The sequence below is a fragment of the Lepidothrix coronata genome, unplaced genomic scaffold (assembly GCF_001604755.1).
Source record: "Lepidothrix coronata isolate B3197 unplaced genomic scaffold, Lepidothrix_coronata-1.0 Scaffold160, whole genome shotgun sequence".
In the NCBI taxonomy this organism is placed as follows: domain Eukaryota; kingdom Metazoa; phylum Chordata; class Aves; order Passeriformes; family Pipridae; genus Lepidothrix; species Lepidothrix coronata.
The window spans coordinates 383118-397698 of record NW_016690340.1 but is presented as its reverse complement, the minus strand read 5'-3'; the positions used below and the strand labels follow the sequence as shown (position 1 = coordinate 397698).

Below are 14581 nucleotides of genomic sequence, written 5' to 3'. Positions count from 1 at the left end.
TTGCCTTTAACCTCCTATAGCTCTCCAAGGAAACAGGCTGGAAGGAGCTCCCAAGGACCTGCAGCCAAGCCCAAGGGAGCTTTGTGAGTCAGCACAGGGAGGACACTCTGCAGGATGCAGACACCAGTCCACACTTTGCTGGCATTACAGTGGAAACCTTCCTCCAGGTGCAAGGCAGCACCTCAGCTGTACTGAACAGGGATGTTCCCAGCACAGACCACGAGCACCAGGCTTAACAAATATCTATTGACCTTGGGGTTGCATCTCTTGGTCACCTTCTGCAGCTTCTGTTGGTTTCACATCCCACCTAACTCTGATTTACACCACAAGCACCCTGGGAGCTGGGATTACAGCACCCCAGCACATCCACTATGTCGGCCTCCCCGACCTAGGGCACTCCACCAAATCAGGGGCTTGGACAACACAAAGGGCAGCCCCAGACCTGCAGTCCCAGCAGAGGCAGCACCTCCCAGCCTCAGCTGCAGCTCCTGCCTGGGCCAGGAGCACTGACAGCTCCTCAGCTGCCCATCACGTTGCAAGCGGATCTGCACAGAGCAGATTTGGCAGTTTGGCAGCTGAATCAAAACCCAAAAAAATAAAAAACAAACCCAAAAAAACAAGCACAAAAGGAGCCAAAATATTTCTCCTTCCACCACCTCTTTTTTTTTTTTTTTTGTGTGTTTGTTTTCCCATTTGTGATATAAGCAATGGGAAGCAATTCAGGTCCTCTTAGTCACTGGGCCCACAGCGTCGGCAGTCACCTGCTTTGAGGGAGACCCAAATTCAATTCCCTCCTGTTTGGGAAGAGCAACCAGCTATAACAGAGCACAAACACACTGTCTGCAGGTGTGTCTGCTCCAGAACAGCCAAGAGTACGAGCTCAGAGACTCCTGGCACCACGGTGGGCACAGAGACAAGGTCCTCCTTCTCCTCCACACCTTGGCCACAGAGGGTCAAGCAGGGAGGACAGGGCTTGTTCCCCTGTTGGCAAAGCAGCCAGGGAATGGTGGTGGCATTTGGCATTTCATTATCCTGAACCCAGCTGGGCAAAAGCACATCCAGGAAGGAACAAACCCAGCTGAGTCTGTCCTGAGGAGTCACCCACACCTTGCAGGAAAGATGCTTCAAGACACTTGGGTGCTGGCTGGTGAGGAGCCACTCAGGCTACAGGAGCAGGCATTTCTACTTCTACACACCCACATCAGAACCCAACAAAAAAACCCTCTTGATCTTTCAGGAGCAGTTTTTCTCACCCCTAAAAATCAATACATTTTCCAGTAGCAAGCTCCAGGCTTTCTATCATGGATCAAAACAGAGCCAACCAACCTGCTCACAGAGCAGCCCCCATCATGCCACAGCAGGTCCTGCAGGATCCTCTCTTGCTGCAGGGCTGAGGGCAGGGACAAGGTCACTCCATTACTGCCAACTCCCAGATTCAGCACCTCACTTTTTACCCTGCTGACACACCTGAGCTGCTGCGCTGGCACCTCCATCTCATCAGAGGAGTTTGCTCATTGCCTCTGCCCTCCCGGCACAGCTCCAGTCCTTATCCCCAATCCCTGTGGGCACCTGAGCACCCAACAGAGAAAAACCAAACAGCTCCTAATCCTGCATGGATCCATCAGGAGCCCACACTTGTCCTTCAGGGGGGACCTGTGAGCTCCCTGTCACATCTCTGTCACTGCTGTGACATCTCTCCTAATGACCCTTCCCTCCTCTAATAAAAAGAGCTGTTTGCTGGAGCAAATCAGGAGCAAGAGGTGTTGTTGCTTGCCCTCTGTAACCTGTAAATCACAGCAGCCCCGAGGCTCTCACTGCAGGACAGCGGCTTCTGCAAGATCTGGGAACCTCACGAAATGAGTCTTGTGTCTCTTCATCCCAAAAAGGCTAAAGCAGAGGGTTTCTTACAGCAGTAAAAGAACAAAATGAGAGGAGTATCAAGGCTCCTTAATTGCAATCGCCTTCCCAGCAATACTTCAAAGGTCTGTACAGAAAAACATCTCCTTGTCTAATTAAAATCAAAACAAATGCTACTTTTAGGAGCAGAAGCACTCGCTCATCTCTGCAGTAGAAATCCATGATCATCCACAGAGGCAAACAGGGCTTTGGGAGAGCACAGAAGCATCAAGGGACAGACTGTTATGCAAAGCCATAATCTTAATTCTGTCCAGGGGGACAGCCACCCACAGGAGGGGATGATTTACAGCATTACACACTCATCACACACACATCCCTGCAGCAGACCTTCCCAAAAGAGCTCAGGAAGGAGGTTATATCACCCACAGCATAGACCCCACGTGGGTGCCACCAGGACCCCACTGCTACAGTTCCAAAGGCTACATCACAGTAGGGAGGCAGGGAAAAGAAAACCTCCAGGGTCAATCTTTCTCCAATTTTTTTTTCCCTTACACACACATTTTTTTTTGCATGGGACGTTTAAAAGGATCACAGAGAACATTTCTCAGGACTTCTGAAATATAGGCAATTTTTTGGATTTTAGCCTAGACTGAAGATAAGCCTGTTTCATTTTCAAAAGGTCTCTTCCAAAAGTAGAAACTTCAATTTAACATTCATTTCACAATTTTAAGCAAACCCAGTAACCAGGCAGTTTGTGACAAACACTGACTTGCCAAGCCTGGATACCTGTTCCCAGACATTTATAAACACCTGTGTGCTCAATACCCCCTGAACCCTCATTGCAGGACACTTATTACCCCCCCAGCATCACCAGGACATGATGAAACTCCATCAAATTCACTACTCACAATAAAAAAAAAGCCTTTTCAAGCCCTGTAGCTGCTGAATTCTTCAATATCCAAACACAGGGAAGTTTCTTGGCCTCGTGTACTTGACACAAATACTCCACTGCCTGTGTTTCACTGGACACACGTTGTCACTCCTCTATCTGCACAGTACTTACAGCACTGATAGCCCGTCCATCAGAAGGGATGTAATAGTCTGCAGCAAGATTGCCTGTTATCAGAGCTTTCCAATGCTTTTGGAACAAATTAAGGGCATTCCTGCACCAAAATTGAATGAGATACAGTTAAGGTTTTAAATGGGCAGCAATGGAAAAAGCACTTGTGGACTATAGCTGTTTAAAATCTCAGTATCCAGCAGATGGGGAGCTCTCAGATGGGGCTCAAACGCAGCTTTGTGGGTAAAACACCGAGTAAAACAGCCAAACAGATCATAAAACATCTGCCATGCCATCTTCCTACCTGCTCACTGTGCTCAGCAGCAGAGAAGGGATATGAGGGTCCTCATTCCCTGCAGCAGCCAGCCAGACTCCTTCCCTTCTCCCCGTCCAAAGGCCCCAGGCAACCACATTTCTCCATCCCAGAGCAGAGGATCCAAGGACCCGTTCCCCCTTGCAACACCAGCAGAAATGGCTCCACTCCAGCCTCCCCCAGCTGCCTCCTCAGCTCTTCACACCTGCCCTGCATTTCCCATCAGGCAGCTCAGCTGAGCTCAGGGGCAGCACCCACCAGCCTTCAACACCACCTGAGGATGGTTTGAATTTAAGAAAAGGGCACACAGGGCATTTTCTCCGTTTCTGCCCTTCCTGAAGCTCTGTGCCTCATAAAACTACAACTTCCAACGTTTTCCTTGGAAATAAAACAAGCAATCCAACTAAACCCTTCTTAAGGCTCAGTCCCCAATGTGAGTTCGTGCTCATCTAGGACAAGGCAGGGGACAGCAGTGACCACAGCAAGATCCCTTCCAAACAATGCTCTAATTCCATTTTTCCCTTTGCTGTTGCTACAAACCTTACATACAAACATTTCATTGAAGTCTTCAAGTTGTATTACAATCAAACTTAAAAGCAAAAGGGCCTAAATGCATTTGGTTGGGGACCAAGACGATTCCCATAAAAGCAGATTATGCTGACATGATGAATATAAAACGAAACAGCAGATATTAAAGTTGGAGGATTGTTACTCCATGCCTTCGGGCTACTGGCCGTCCTACCCACCTCCTCCCTCCTCTCCCCCCTCCCACTGGCTTTCACTGAAGGCAGAAAAAGCCTTTTCACCTCTGCCTTCTCCAAGGAAGGCTGCCAGGCTTGAAATATTCACTATCTGCCCCCAGTCCCCCCCTCCCAGACCTTATGCAATGCTTCAACATTCATCAGTTATTCGGGAGGCTGCAGCCCTGCCTTCTCTGTCATGGCGTTTTACAAAGCCCGTTTTGTATTTAATTGGCTTGTTCTCGCTAATCTACCATGATTATTGTATTTTTATTTCATTCTTGAAGGTCATTATTAAAATAAGCCGTTTTGCTTACGGCTGCTCATCCCCGCACAGCTCCCCGCCCCCGGATAACCAAACCCTCCTTGTGCTTCCTCCCCAGTGCTGCTCAGACCCTGGGACCTGCTGGGCTCCCTTCCTATAAGTACCAAGTCCTTGGTGTGACGGGTGAGAAGCCAGTGAGTAATTTCCAGTGCACGGATCCAGGCTCCTCCTGCCTTTTTTCCTCCCCACCTGCTTCATCCCAGCAGGACCTGCACCCTGCAGCCAGGCGTCATCAGCTCACCTGCACAACTCAGTGTCTTAATCTGCTGGCAGAGCAAAAGCTGGAGATCTGTTTAGGCATTGTATTTCCTTTTACAACCTTGGCATCCTCTTCTTGCCCATTCATCACCCCTCATCCCGCAACCCCATTCCTCCCGCTGTTATTCCAGGGGCTCTTCTGAGTTAATGTTCTCCAGAGGCGCCAACCTCCAGCGAAGTGTTGGTTTAGAGATTCTTCGGTGCTAGCTACCACTTATGCTAATAAACCAAATTTATGCAGAAAGTCATAAACAGAGAGCTCTCCCCAGTGCCCTTGCCAGCGCAGGATTGCTCCCTGCGGAATAGATTATCACACTCTGTGCAGACTAGTTCCGAAACTACTCTAGTAATGGGGCTTCCCCCCTGCTCCCCAGGGGGCTATTCTGCAGTCAAACAGACCCAGAGAGTTCTAAGGGTTTGGGTCTTTTGGTGGCAACGTGGTGGGGGTTTTTTTATCTCAATCATTAGCTCAGGTTTTTTTCTTCCCCTTCCCCGCTGCTGGGTTTTTAACGTGTTTCTTCCCCTCCACACCTCCTCCCCTTCTCCCCTCGCAGCACTCCCTGGGGCAGCACACGAACGCAGCTGCAGATCGTAAAAGGTAATGGAGAAGCTCAGAAGTCTAAGAAAGGGGGGAAAAAAAGATGACAAGCTCCCTCTGATCATCTCTTTTCAAAGCCCCTGTCTGTGAGAACACAGTGCTGCACCCGCAGGGCATTTCAGGGGTGGCTCCGGCGCTGTGCGTGTCTGCAGGGACACAGAATCATGGAATTGTTTGGGTTAGAAAATCCCTCTAAAAATCATCATTAACGCAGCACTGACAAATCCAAGACATGGTGTGTGTCCAGGGATGGTGCTGGATGGAGGAGGGCTTCAGGCAGCCTTGGTCTAGGGGTGGTCCATGGGGGGACCCCGCTGTTTTTTTTAAGAAAATACTTTAGGTAGATGTAATTATTGTGAAATGCAGCAAGAGGTCAGCAGACTGCATCATCCAGAGATGGTCCAGGAGATGAGCTGGATGAGCAGGGAGGACAGAGTCAGCCCCTTCCAGGCTCTCCTCCAAACAATCCCAGACAACCAGAGGGTTGGGCTTCTCCAACACAGCTCTCTTCATCTCAGCTCCAGAGTCCTCTGCACCATCCCCACATCCCTTCAGCCTTTCTAATCCCAGGCTTCAGGGTCCCTGTACATGCCAGGGAGGGGATATTGATTTGCCTGTGCTGCCTACAGATCACAGTCTGACTCCACACCTCAGAGAAGCTCGGTGCTCCTGCAGCTGCTTTCATTGCAGTTCAGGCTCTAGTACATTACCCTTATTTATAATGCTGGGCCTTCAGCGTGGTGCCTCAGGCACTCCAAAATTATTACAGGGCCCTTTGACTTTCAATTCCCTTCCATTCCATCTTTATCCGTCAGCAGAGGCTCCCCCTGACCTGCGTGCAGGCAGACGGGGCTACTGCCCCTTCAGCCAATCCTATGGGAATTGCTGGCACTCAGCTGGACAGGAGTCACCTCTGTTTGAACGAGAAACACCAGGGATGGGAGGGCAGCTGGGAGAGTGCTCCTGGGTGAGGCTTTCCCAGAGAGATGAGGCACTCAGGCTTGGAGCAGCACTGGGGGTGCTCAGCCACAGCCCCTCCATGGTGCCATCCATCCGGCTGATGCTTAAAAATAAGGTGAAGGAATGTGACTTCAAGCACCAGAGCCTCTCTTGTGAATCCTGTGGAGATGAAGGGCAGAGTGTAAGAGGGATGGGTGTGATAGGGGTGCCCTGATGCACAGATTTTGCCCTCCAGCCCTGTCTTCTTCCCCAATCCCCACCCCTCTGTTAAGGAACAGGAGTTTGCTTTGGAGCTGCTTTAGGGTTTTACTGAAAAAGCTCATGCTTTGCCACTTCTCCGGAGCTTCCTGGCTCACCCTGGAGAAGCACAGGGCTCACTGCTGAAAGAGCACAAGAAGATGAGAGGAAGAAGGTCCCTTGTGTCAGAGGAGAAAGCTGCTGGTCCATGAAATCTGCCGCTGTGGAGATGCACAAGGAAAGCTGTGAAAATCTTCTGCTCCCCACTTAATTCAGATCCTCAAAACCAACATGAGACAGACCTGATAAATGAGGAGAAAAAAGTCTACCTGAAAGGTACAAGCATCATTTTTTCATGGTCCAATTATTAATCTCTGTTAGAGGAATCAGTGCCTTTGATTTTGAAGCTTTTCTGCAGGTAACAGGCACCCAACACTGGCCCAGCGCTGTGTTAAGGGTGGATTACGTGAGACAGGTTTTCATGCAGACCATAGGGATGTCCTGGCTCAGAAAACCCAGCAACGGGCAGGAGATGAGCAGATCTGCATCAGGGCAGGCAAGGCTGCTCAGCCCTGAGCGCTGTTGAATCCTCAAGGCCAGGCAGAGCTCAGCTAAGTGGAGGTGCTGGAGTGCCCCTGCTCACCACTGCAGATCAGTGCCTGCGGGGTGACACCGGAGCTTTGCCTGGAGCCTGAGCAGATCTGAAGTGTCCAATGACACAACTGGAGGCTACTGAGAGGAGCTGCTGTGTGTGATAACCACTCTCTTGGTTTTTCACTGCAGCTGAGGAGGCACGAGGGAGGCAGCTGGGTGGGAAGGCGCAGGGAAGGGACCATTACCTGCAGCAGCAGCACATGGTCCCCGAGCCAGCAGGAAATGCTGGGACAGGGAAACATGGCCAGATGGGTCCTGCTGATAGTTTAACCCAAATCCCACAGCAGAAGGGAGCAGGTGCCCAGCCAGTGCCCCCCTGCCTGCATCCCTCTTGGTTTCTTTTCCTGGTCACCAGTGAGGCTGGGGTGGGGATGCCTTTTCCCAGGGCAGCCAGCAGCACCTCAGACACAGACACCGTGGCAGAGGAGTAGCCCCGGGAGTCATTATGGCACTGGATAAGGCTTGTGCAAAGGGAAAACATTTCATTTTTGGAAAACCACCCCTACAGCCTCTTGCCTGTACAGGTAACAGTGGCACCTGCAACTTTTTCTATGAGTTTCTGCAGGAGCTGAGGGCTGGGAGCAGGGCAGAGGGGGCAGAGGGCAGCTCAGCACAGCAGGGTGGGCACTGGGACAGAGCAGGACTGTCACACAGGCAAAGGGACAGAGAGGGAATGCTCTTGTCTTCCCTACAAGCTGTGACAGGAGCAGAAGGGCAACGTGACCTATTCTTGAAGAGCGTGGCAAAGCCAGGCAGGCTCCACAAGAAGGCAGAGAGGTGTGTTCACTTCACAGCATCTGCCTCTCTGCACAGGTACACCGGGGAGAGAGCGCCAGCCCTGAGGGGTGAGTGTCACTCTGAGCTTGATCAGAACTAGCCCAGTGCTTTATAACCTCTCTGCATTTTTAAATGTCTCTCTTTGGGAAACAGACCTCTTAAAATGATAAGGTAGTTTGATAGCTCAGGGCACTGCCAGACTGTGAAGTAATTTTTCTAGAATGGTTCCTCCAGAGACTTCCCCTCCCAGTGGGGAGGTGGGATGGGCAGAGGAGTAGAAGAAAGCAGGGCAGGAGAGAGGAGGTCTAGTTGCCTTCTCCAGAGACAAACACAAGGATAGTTCCACCTCCTGAGGCATGGATGTCCTTCTCCAAGGAGAGGGAGCCAGCTGGACATTTTCAGGAAAAAAACAGTAAGTGGATTACTTGGGATCTTCAGCCTGTGTGTCACCTGGAGCACCAGGTGAGTGTATCAAAAACCAAGTAGCCTGAAAATTCTGGACATACACTCCCTTGCCCAAATAAGCAAAAATATCAGTTACCAGGAATGAGTATTTCCCAGAGCCCCTCCACATGGATCATGATGGGGCTCCTACACTAAGAGGGTCCCTTCCCTGCTGTCAAGGCACACACCCACAGGGGTTAAAAAGGATTAAAGGTCTTATCTCTTCTCCAGGAAGCCCCCAGAGCATCCCAGGTACCACCCAAGTATCTGGCTCCGCAGAAACTCCAAATTCATCAAGTTCTTGTAACTTCACAGAAAAGTCACTTCTCTCTGACTGTTACACTTCAGCCAAGGACTGACCTTGCACGTTTATCTACCCACGACCCAGAGAGACTCCATCAGCCTGGGACACACCAACAGCCTGCTGTTGGCCAAGCACCACTGGGTTTCTTCAGGAAAGGAGAAAACCCCAACAAGGGCTATGGGAGAGCAGGCTGCTGCCCCCTGAAAATGCCATCCTGGAGTGCCAGACACTCCTGAGCAAGACAGACCACCTGGGCAGGCTCAGCTCTGCAGCCAAAGGCTGCAGTGGGAGGCTGCAAACCATCCAGCTGCCAGAAGCAAAAGGGTTCCCTGAAATTAGCTGTGAAAATCCTCACCTCTCCCTGGACTGACTCACACTGAAATGAACCGGACTCAAAGCAGCTGATCTAAGAGCACAGCAAGTCGCTGGAGGGCTCGGAAAGTGGCATCGCAAGATGAGGAGACATTAAAATCCAAAATAATAAAAGCAGCCACATTTATTAAGGCTTCTCGGAGCCTGGGGGCAAAATAATTTTTCCCCATTTAAAAGTGGGTAAGGCACAAGAGAAACCGAGCAATTTGTCAGAAATTAGAGGCGACAAAGTGGCAGAGACCAAAGCCTGAAGCAGCCACAACCTCACACAGGCAGTCACCACCCAGCCCGGCACAAGCAGGGTCCCTTCCTCCAGCAGTGCACAGGCAGACACAGCCGTGCCACAGGGGCTTCACCTGCTGAAACAGAGAGTGGGCCTGGGTCACTAGAGAGCCCTGATGTGCTGCCAGGGGTGGCCAGGTCATTACAAACCCTGTGCCCACGCAGGGGTGCCAGCCCTCGTGCAAGCGTCAGGGAGACCAATGCCTGTGATGCCACCAGGGTGTGATGGTGCTGGGATGTGCTGGTGCATGGATGCCCAGCCAAGCCAGGCACAGGGAGGTCTCCAGCCACTGTGCTTGCCCAGACATTCCTCCAATGCTGGTGGCACCTTGAGCCCACCAGAGTCACATCTTCCCAGACAGGCTAGCTTTGCTGTCACACCATCTCCAACCTGGCTTTGCAGAACTTTTGCCAACTCACCATCAACCCACACCAGCCCATATGGTTCCACTCCTTCCCTAGCCAGGTTCCCTAGCATCCTCCATCAGTGGAATGGGATTCTTCCCACCCCACATCCCTCATTCCCATCATTAACACCAGGGCCACCACCCAATTCCAGCCCTTCATCTTTATTTTCCCCTTCCCATCAAGTTCCGATCGCTTCCCATTCCCTTCCCCATTAGGAAAGGCTAACCCATGTCCACGTTACCAGTGGACCTGGTGCCCCCACCATTACCACACCATAAGATCCAAAAGCAGTGTGGTTTCATGGCTGTACCCCCATTTTCTCTCCTAACAAGTCTCCTGGAAAGCTGTACCAAAAAGGGAGATCTACACTGAGACACAAGAGCAGTTCCACCCTTGATCTGCATACACAAAGGTCATGGGAAAGTGGCAGAGGGGGATGAATCCTTGCAGCCTCATTAGAGGGAAAGAAACTGTTTCTTCAAATAATTGATTTCTAAATTTATCCCCTAATTAAATAGGTTCCCTGGATGAATCTGCATTCAAAGCTGCAAGGTGATGATTTAGTGCCTGGCTTCCAACGGGAACGCATCAACACATGTTTGCAAATTGTCTCCCTCCCAGATTCAAAGGAAGGGTGATCATCTCCCCACACCAGCACACCCGGAGCAGACGGGGCCCCTCCTGCCACCTGGAGCCTTGGCATGCCAAGCCAAGCTCTCCTCTGTGCCAGGTCTGTCAGAGCCACAGGCAGGGAGAGGGGCATTTGTCACCTGTCACTGGTCCCCTGCTCCAGAGCACAGGACCCACCATGGTCAGAGTGTTCAGCTCACACCCTGCCCGAGCAGGAGGCCGGCTGGAGGGTTTTTTTGGCAGGCAGCAGCTGTAAAGCTACAGCAGGACTGGAAAGGCACTGCCTAAACTCGGCACGTAGCACGGCAAGAACGAGAAACATTATCTCCAAAACATGCTCTTGCTTCCTACATCAATTCCATGGCTGTTCCTGTCTAGTCGCTTTGACTTTTTCCTACAGACACCATCAGCTAATAAAACCTCAAGAGACGGATCCTGGGATAAAACCAGGCTACAAGCTCTGCAAAAATTAAGCACATTTATCACTCTTCCACGGAGAGCTCCTTTTGGAAAGCAGAGGGCCCTGATGCTCTCAGACAAGCATCAAAGGACTCTGGATGTGAAAACTCCATGTTAGCTTGAAAAGGCAGCAGTGGCAAGTGTCCCCACCGTGTTAGAGCCTCATTAATTAACTCCTGCTGCCCGGAATGGTGAGCACGAGAGCCACAGCCTGTCCATCCAGGGTGCTGGCTCAAAGCTCTCCCCTCCCAAGAAGAGAGGGACATGCCTGCATTTCCACACTGCCCTCTGTCTGCAGCAGCAACACTTTTCATCTCCTCCTCTTTCTTCCCTGCCTACTTTCCACCTCACAGGATCATCTGTGCACTGGGCATACAGGTCCACCCCCCTTCAGGGCTCCAGCCCTTTGGTGTTGAGGCTTCAGGTTCTACAGTTGTAGATTGTCCCTCCTGATGCCCCCACGCTGAGGTTGCTGCTCCTGGCATGTGATGCTTGCAAGTATGAGCCAGATACAGAATTAGACTAAATATCAGGAAGAAATTCATCACTGTGAGGGTGGTGAGGCCCTGGCCCAGAGAAGTTGTGGATGTCCCATTCTTGGAAGTGTTCAAGGCCAGGTTGGGCAGGGCTTGGAGAAACCTGGTGTAGTGGAAGGTGTCCCTGCCCATAAGGAGAGTTTTAAGGTCATTTCCAACCTAAACCATTCTAGGGTTCTATGATACTATAAGTGCAACCTGGAGATCCTTTATGGTGCTCATCTCTGTCACACTGGGCAGAGACTGAGGAGTCCTCTGTTAAACTCTTGGCTTTTCCATTCACGCCAGAGAAATTCCTAAACTCAGATATTTGTGGATCTGCTTGTCCCTGTTGGGGCTTCTGGAAGATGGAGATGCAGCCTGTGTGTCCAACTCACACCTCACCAAAACTGAACAAACAGAAAAGCTGCTCCTATAAAGATCTGAGAGGCTAAAGCTGCTCCTATAAAGATCTGAGAGGCTTTTCTGTGGTTTTGAACCCTGTTGTGGTCTGTGGTGGAAAAAGAAGACCACTGGGAAGTGATTTGCTGTCCCAGGGCGACTACAGAACACATGGACACCTACCCACCTTGTCACACACTCTTCTTTGAAAATGTGCCAAAAGACAGGATTTTCTCCCCCCACCTTCCCCCCAAAAGTGTTCAAAACTGGAGCATCTCTGTGGTATTTTGGACTTCTCGACATAACTACCTTGTTAAGTGAGTTCTCAATCAAAAAATCACTACCACAGACGGAGCTCGGGCCCTAACCTACTTCTGCACTCAAAAATAAAAAGCCATTAGGTGGCTAAATACGTTAGGAACTGCGTCCCTTCATCTCCCCGCTGTGGGTTTCCGTCTGCAGCAGAGCATCCTCCTTTACAAATTGCCTCCGAGAGCCTCAGATCTCTTCTAAGAGAAAACAGTATTATTTGCAGGATAGGGAAGAGATGGAAGAAAGCTAATTAGTCCTTGTGCAGAGGAGTTTGCAAGATACATCATTTAAATGAAGCCTGATTTTCGGATGGCAGTGCTAAAATCTTCACGTTACGTCACTGGCTTTCTCTTCCAGAGGCGCCTTTTTTGCTCACCTTGAGCATTTTTGCGGGCAAAGAAAATTCCTTCAGGTACCAAAGCAAATTCATAATCCAGCTCTCCACCACTTACCAACTTGAGCGCGTTAAAACCACGTTAAAAGCAGAGCAAGACGAGTCCTTGAGGCCCTGTTCCCCAAGGATTTGTGCACATAAAGCAAGGAAAATGTGTGGTTATTAGAGTTTAGCTTTATTGTTTTCATAAAACACACTGAAGATTGTGTTTATGATTCTGGAGAAAATAAAAGCCTCTCTCCAATTGTTAAAATAGCGAACATGAGATACTCTAGTGACTTCTAAACAATCAAACACTCTGGACTTGCACAGAACCCTCTACTCAGATTCCAGAAGACTCTGCACAAGAGTGAAAACAAGCCTGGGTGGGTGGGAGATAAACCTACATCTCATTTTATAGCCAAAGGAAGCAGAATAGCTTATACAATCATTGCATGAGGATAAGTTACATGGATGAGAAGAAAACTGTTTAGAACTCATTGCAAAATTGTTTAAGAGCCAGTTTTGCTGGTTTTCAGAAACATCTCAGTTTCTGAATGATCAGGTCCCCTTTGAAAGCCAGACTTGAGCATGAGAATCACTTAAACACACTCAAAACCAAACGAAAAAGTAAAATTTTAGCTGGAACTTCCTCTCTGGCCCTTGCAAAGCCTTCCCCACCCAGGACTATGTTCACACTTTCAGAGGGCTTTTGCCTGCCCCGTGTCCCTACCACACCTGGCTGCAAGGAGACATTTGTATCCATCACTGCAAACAGCATTTCCCAAAGAACCCAAGAGCTTTCATCACTTCTGCTCCTCTACCTTCAGCCTGGAGGAAGGACAAACCAAAGGGCTCTTTTTCCCCCTGCTTTAAATATTACAAAGACTATGTGAGGTCATGAATTATTGAATGGAGCTGTCTCTTCAGTTTAGTATGATGGTGATGGAAGGCAAATGTGGACCGCAGAGGGGGTGTGTCCCCAGCATGGCAGCAGGGCAAGGAGCCAAGGGGCATGTCCAAGGGGGATCCTCACCCAGCTACTTACTGTCTCTGCCCATCCATCAGAGCCTGACACCTGCCTGGCACCACTCACACAGTGGGGATTGAATTCGTCTTGGAAGAAGCCAAGGGAAATTCATCTTCCAGGGCAATGGCCTGGGAAGGGAGGGAAGCTCTTCAGACCCCCTTCACATCCCTGCACCCCACTTGAAAACCAGACTGAACCAGGACATGAGGCCCTCCTGGCCATGTCTGATGGATAACCTGGATGGGCTGACCTGGCAGAAGCAGGTCGTCCTTGAAGCTCCAGCACAAGGGAACAGAATGGGGGTAGGGATGGAAAAAGCCAATAAGGAAATAACTGCTGAGAGGGTGGTGGCAGAATCCAGCCTTCAGACAGTTTCACAGACGCTTTCTGGAGGTATTACTGCCAGCTCTAAACCAGCCTGTTAGTGTGAGCCTCTAGGGCTTGTAATAAAAACCAAGATTTTTTTTCCCAGGTTAGATAGAAGATGTCTGAAAATTAAAGGAGCAGCCTAAGAAAAGATTTCAATTCCACTCCTCCCTTCATGTACATTTACTCGCAAGCTCCTCAGAGACAGAGGTCAGTGCTGGAGCAGCAGTTCCACAGCTGCCTCCATCCCAGCACAGGCACAGCATGCAAACCATGTTCTGCCCCTCAGACCCACCTTGCTGATTAACAGCTGCATTCCAAGAAGTACATAACAACACTGAATTGAGTCTGTAATGATTTCAAAGAAACACCAAGTCCGATACACACGGCCAGGTCGTCAAGCTGGGCTGGCACTGAGTGTCCCAACTAACACCACAGCCTCTGTGCATCCTGCCCCAGTGACATGTCCCAAAACTGATGAGAATGGAGGAGTTTTCAGGGTCCTGCTTTTCCCTCTTCTATAAAATTCTTCTCTTGGCCTCCTTCCAAAAAACCACACAACCCCCACGAACACACTATCCCAAAGAGATGTGAGTTTTATTAGCTAAAGCTCTTTTACTCAGAAAAAGCCAAGAATCAACTTTTGCTGCAACAGATTTGCCACTGTGGCAAATGGCTGATGTTGATCATCACATCACACACGGTATTGCTACCTGTACTCAGGGTTAAGATCCTCATTTAAACACCAGAAATGAAAACCACTGTGCCCTCAGAGGAGCACGCAGGAGGCCTGCTAGGTCCAGTCCTGTCCTTTGCCTCCACAAGATCGCCAGCTCACCCCCTGCCTGTGATGGTGACTGGGCTGATCACTGCGAATCCTGCCCACTCACTCTTTTTTTCACTCT

The 14581-nt window shown here is 50.1% G+C and overlaps 1 protein-coding gene across 5 annotated transcripts in view; it reads right to left on the bottom strand.

Annotated features, from left to right (window-relative positions):
* The window catches only part of ASTN2 (astrotactin 2), a 325746-nt gene that overhangs the window by 273200 nt on the left and 37965 nt on the right, over window positions 1-14581 (bottom strand). The gene's annotated exons all lie outside the window — the stretch shown is intronic.